This window comes from Equus asinus, chromosome 12 (genome assembly GCF_041296235.1).
Source record: "Equus asinus isolate D_3611 breed Donkey chromosome 12, EquAss-T2T_v2, whole genome shotgun sequence".
In the NCBI taxonomy this organism is placed as follows: Eukaryota; Metazoa; Chordata; class Mammalia; order Perissodactyla; family Equidae; genus Equus; species Equus asinus.
Genome location: NC_091801.1, coordinates 39639869 through 39645868, shown reverse-complemented (window position 1 = coordinate 39645868; position 6000 = coordinate 39639869). Strand labels below are relative to the sequence as shown.

General features: G+C 35.3%; 1 long non-coding RNA gene across 1 annotated transcript in view; it reads left to right on the top strand.

The window, feature by feature from the left end:
• Nucleotides 1-323: 323 nt before the first annotated feature.
• Nucleotides 324-6000, top strand: part of LOC139039906 (uncharacterized) — a 95856-nt gene continuing 90179 nt past the window's right edge. The window contains exons 1-2 of the long non-coding RNA XR_011493253.1: nucleotides 324-461; nucleotides 1508-1575. This is a non-coding gene — a long non-coding RNA (uncharacterized lncRNA). The remainder of the gene's footprint in view (nucleotides 462-1507; nucleotides 1576-6000) is intronic.

The window sequence follows — 6000 nt, the reverse complement described above, 5'->3', positions numbered from 1 at the left end:
GATCTCACTCATAAGTAGAAGATGAAAACAACGACAAACAAACACATAGCAAGGGAGAATGGATTGGTGGTTACCATGGTGAGGGGGGAGAGCCAAAGGGGTGATTAGGCTCACATGTGAGGGATGGACTATAATTAGTTTTTGGGTGGTGAACATGATGTAATCTGCACAGAATTTGGAATATATTATGATGTACACCCAAAAGCTATATAATGTTATAATCCAATGTTACTGCAATTAAAAAATAAATAAATAAATAAATTTACTTAAAAAAAAGGAATCTTTAAAAAGATTCTGTTTTATTTTTAGAAGTGCTGAATATTGTCTTATCTCTTCTTTTCGGGTGACAATCTTTGAACCATTGATTGGAGGAAACATTGATTCATGGGCTCATTCAATCATTCATCAAATATTAGAGTACCTTCCATAGTAGACCCTGTGAAGATTCTGGAGACATGAAGGTAAGCGTAACATGCTTCCTATCCCTAAAGAGTCCACAGCCCAGAGACAAAGACAAATATAAAAGCAAATTGCCACCCAATGTGATCAGTGCCATATTAGCAGTAGGAACAAGCATTGAGGAGGGAATGATGAATTTGCCAAGAGGATAAGGAGAAAGTTTGGAAAAATCTACCAAGTAAGTTTGTCTTAGTTGTTGCAGGTTGCTATAACAAAAAAGCCATAGATTGGGTGGCTTAAACAACAAAAATTTGTTTCTCACAGTTCTCAAGGCTGAGAAGTCCAAGATCACAGTGCCAACAGATTTGATGTCTGGTGACAACTCTCTTCCTGGTTCATAGATGGCCGTATTTTCCTTGTGACCTCACACGGCAGAAGGAGTAAGAGAGCTCTGTCTCATAAGGGCACTAGTCCCATTTATAAGGGCTCCATCCTCATCACCTAGTCAGGCCCCAAAGCCCCACCTTGAATGCCATCACATTGGGAGTTAGGATCTCAACATATGAATTTTGGAGGCACATAAACATTTAGTTCATCACAAAGTCATTCTAGACAAGACGGGTCTTTTCTTTGGTGACATGTTATGTTTAATAACAATTAAACATAGAAAGAAATTCCCTTTTGTATTCCTTTAAAGCATCAAACCTCTATTACGTGTTGGTCTTTGAAAAGGCACAGTTATTGGATGACTAATTTTAAATACCACATACAGACTCGTCCTGAATATGGGAGAATGGGGGTAATAAATAGTATAGTCTCCTTAGGATAAGAAGCAGAATGCATTCTGTTTAAAGACAGAGACTCTGAAAGAAGACTACTTTGGTTTGAATCTCAGCCCTAATATTTACTAGCTGTGTGCCCTTGGGGAAGTTACTTAACTTCTCTGTGTCTGTTTTTTTAAATCTATAAAATAGGATGGTAATTATATTTTCCACCTGATAGAGTTGTCATGACTAATGCTTGACAGAGACATAATAGCTTTTTAGTGTTAGCTTTTATTATTTTAAATATTATAAAATAGATTTTCTGTTTTCTTAATTATTTGCAGGGAATATTATGAATGAGAGAAGATTCTACAGTCTCTTTCACCGGGATATGAATGGTATATTAGATCTGGTAGGTTTCAATAGACTAAAAGAGAGAATTTGCCTCCTGAAGTACTAACTTTAAACAGCATTTATATTTAATAATCTGGCGCAGTATTTTATATTTTCTAAGGTGAAAGGGCTAAGAAATTCTCGGCTGGTAAATGTGAAAAAACTGTACATGCTTATTTCTTTAGAGATAAAATTTTTGTGAACAGTTTTGACTTGTGGGGCTCATTAAACTATCACCATCTTCCTTCACTAGTAAAATGAAAGCACACAGCTCTTGCTTCCGGAAAGTCCTTTCATTCACTAAAATGCATGTTGCTGTCACATGTAGTTTATTGTCATCTTTGGAAATGCAAAATTCCACTGAATCATATGTCTGGTACTGCCCCTAGGTAAAGGCATGATGGAGATGCTAGTTTCCTCCACCCTCAGGCATCTTCACTGTGTTTTCTCTGTTCTTTCTACCCTCTCTGTCATAACCTACTTTTGAAGCCTTTATTTACACTAAGTATGAAATATCTGATACTAATTTACACTAATAGATTCTCCATGGATCATTTGACTCTCTAATAAGTTTTCATGTCTTAGATCGGGGTCCACCAACTACAGCCCTTGGATCAAATAAGGCCTACAGCCTGTTCTTGTAAATAAAGTTTCATTAAAAACATTCATTTGTTTTACTATTGTCTGTGGCTGTTTGTACACTACAAAGGCAGAATCAAGTAGTTGAGACAGGAACATTATGACCCACAAAGCCTACACTGTTTACTATCTGGCCTTTTATGAAAAAAGTTTTCTAATCTCCATCTTAAATTGTAGACTTGATGTTCTGAAGGGAACTTGCAGCAAGTTGGACATTGACTTTCCCTTCTGTCCTTAAAAACATTGCTCACTCTCTGTCTCTTTATACTTATAGACACAAACACACACACACACACACACACAGGCACACACACAAAATTCCAGGTAAATTTATTACACCTAATCATAAACTGTAAATCTTGGGCTAACTAAAGAATTGTCATCAGTGAACTGAATGTTCTTGATAATAATCTTATTTATTGTTATAAAGCGTGCCTACAAATAATTGATCTCATGTTGACCCTCTATTTTAGCACAAAATTGAATCTTACCTTTTATATTTTACACTAATTCTGTATCCTTTAGTCTGTGACTCCTCTAGTGTGAGTAAGGGGCATATTATTTTCATCTTTGAATATAGAGCACCAAGAAGGTAAGGATGCAATAGATGTAACGAGAAAATGTATGGAAGAAAGCATGAATATAACCTTCATCATTTTCTCAGGCTCCTAAAAAAAGTCTGAAAATCAAAAAACAGTAAGTGTAAGTATAGATAAAAACCAAAAGTGATCCTCATTCACTGCTGATGGAGTATAAATTGGTATGAGCACTTTTGGCATAATCTAGTAAATCTAAGATACATATATCACATTGACTCAGAAATACTGCTCCTAAATATGTACCCTAAAGGAATATGTGCCTGTGTATACCAGGAAATATATACAGAAATGTTCATTGCACCATTTTTTACAATAGCCAAAACCTGGAAAAAATCCAAATATCCATAAATACTAGAAAGGGTATACAAATTGTGTTATGTCCCCAAATATTTGCAAAATGGTAGGTTTTGTTTTTATAATTCTTTATTTACCTATGGATAAATCTATAGAATTTTATCGCTATTATGATGAACATCAGTGGCTGAGTATAATGGGCTTATGAGCTTGGATCTATGTGGTAGCTAAAGAAATCCTCTTCTATCTAGATGGATTCAGTTTTCACATAAACTGGCCAGATCTTGCTTTCCTTGAAAATTTGAAGAGCAGAATTTTATAATTCACTGTTTTTACATCTGTGGTAAATATCAAATTCAGGATAATCTCAACTCTGGGTAATCTCTTTAGATAAGACAACATATAAAGATTGTTACACTTAAATTGAACAAGTATCAACTCTATTCATCATAGCTAAGGTAATTTCTATGATATTAATATTCTTTAGTTATTTCAGTTAACTCATCTCTCTAGAATCACACATGCTTTCATACTTCGAAGAGTTAATGTCATTAGACTTTTAAAATGTATATTTGGATGCTCACTTTGAAACAAGATAGAGTAAGGGACTAGGATTACCCTCCTGCATGAAACAATTAACAAAAAAAAAAGGAAAAAATGATTTTCGAGATATTGGATATTACACTTCTAAGGATAGTAAACCCTGAAAGACAGGAAACAAACAAGATGACCCTACGATTGTCCAGCTTATGGTCTTAAGAGAGTTTCCCAGGGGCCGGCCACATGGCCGAGAGTGGTTAAGTTTGTGCACTCTGCTTCGGCAGCCCAGGGTTTCCCCGGTTTGGATCCTGGGCGCGGACATGGCACAGCTCATCAGGCCACGCTGAGGAGGTGTCCCACATGCCACAACTAGAAGGGCCCACAACTAAAGTATACAGCTATGTACTGGGGGAATTTGGGGAGAAAAAAAAAAAAGAAGAAGAAGAAGATTGGCAACAGTTGTTAGCTCAGGTGCCAACCTTTAAAAAAACAAACAAACAAACAAGCATAGAGACCGAGACTGGATTGACGGTTACCAGAGGGGAAGGGAGGAGGGAGGAGGGTGAAAGGGATGACTAGGCACATGTGTAAAAAAAAAAGAGAGTTTCCCAGCTGTGGTGCGAGGAGTGGGAGCCCATAGTGAACCTAGTAGACTCTCTTAATTGAGGAGATGAAACTGAGACTTTAATGAGACCAAAATGGCTATAGTACTTAGGACAGAATATATGTGATGTGAGAGCTACAGAGAGAGAGAACTCTTGAAATCTGCGTAGGGTTCTCCTTGAGTATTCAACAGAGTACTGACCAGCACATGTATGTGAAGAAACTAACCAAGATTAGGAGAAGAACCAAATGAAATGGCTAGAGGGAAAAGTATGGGAAGCTCATATAGGGCTGGGAATAATGCCTGTTTCCACTAGCCAGAATGGAAAAACTAATAATTCACAGGACATTGTGTAGAGTACTCAGAAGCATCATGCTCCAGCAATGGGAAATAATTAGCCTTAAACTAAACACTGCTCTGATTCCACCCAACAAATCTTAAAAGCAAAAATAAAAATGTTTCCAAGCACCTTAACTGCATACCAGAAACAAAACTCAAGATGTTGGTAGAAATACAAAAGTAATCAGCTCTCAATAAGGCAAAATTCACTGGTGTCTGGCATTTAATCAAAAATTACAGGCATGCAAAGAAACAGGAAAATACAACCCAAAATGAGGAGAAAAGTCAATCAAAATCAACCCAGAACTAAACCAGATGTTAGAATTAGCAAATAAGAAACTTGAAACAGTTATTACATTTGTATTCCAAATATTCAGGAAGCTAAAGGAAAGATATAACAGGTTCAGTAAAGACATGGGTGAAAAAAATATAGATAGATAAAATTTCCAAATCAAACTACAATCTTTGAGATAAAAATTAACTGGATGAGATTAATTACAGGTTAGGTATTCTAAAAGATAAGATTAGTAAACTTGAAGACATAGAAACTGAAACTATCCAAATTACACCCATAGAGGGGAAAAAAATTGAGGGCTCTGGGACAACTTCACACAGCCTAAAACATATCTGATTAGAGTCCCTGAAAGAGTGTTTAGGGGAAAATGCATTCAAATAAATAATGGCGAAAAATTTTCCAAATTTGATGAAAACTATAAACACACAGTTTTAAGAAGCTCAATGAACCCCAAGCACAAGAAACATGAAGAAAACCACAAGAAAGCACATTATGATCATGTTGCTCAAAATCTGTGATGAAGAGAAATCTTAAAAGTAGCAGGAGAAAAAAGACTCATTACATACAAAGGGGAAAGAGATAAACAGATTTTTTTGTTGGAATCAATGCAAACAAAAGACAGTGGAGAAACATCTTTAAAGTATTGAGAGGAGAAAAAAAGTGAGAATTCTATGCCCACTGAAAGTATATTTCAAAAATGAAAGTGATATGAGACCTTTTTTAGATCTATGAAATTTGGAAGAATTTTTTACCAACAGACCCACACTATAAGAAATGTTAAAGGTAGAAGGAAAATGATACCAGATGAAAATATGGATCTATACAATGGAATGAAAAGTCCTGGCAATGTTAACTATGTGGGTAAATATGAAAACTGTTTTATTACTATGTAAAACTCATTAAAAATAAGTGACTAAGCAAAAATAGTAATCATATAGTGCAAGCTTATATCATATGTAGGAGTAAAATGTTTGACAACAATAACACATGACTGGGAAAGAAGAAATGAGAGCATACTATCGTAACATTATTATACTATACATGAAGTGGAATATCACTTGAAAGCAGACTCTGATAAATTAAAAATGTATATTATAAACCCTAAAGTAACCATTAAAATAACAAAACAAAAAT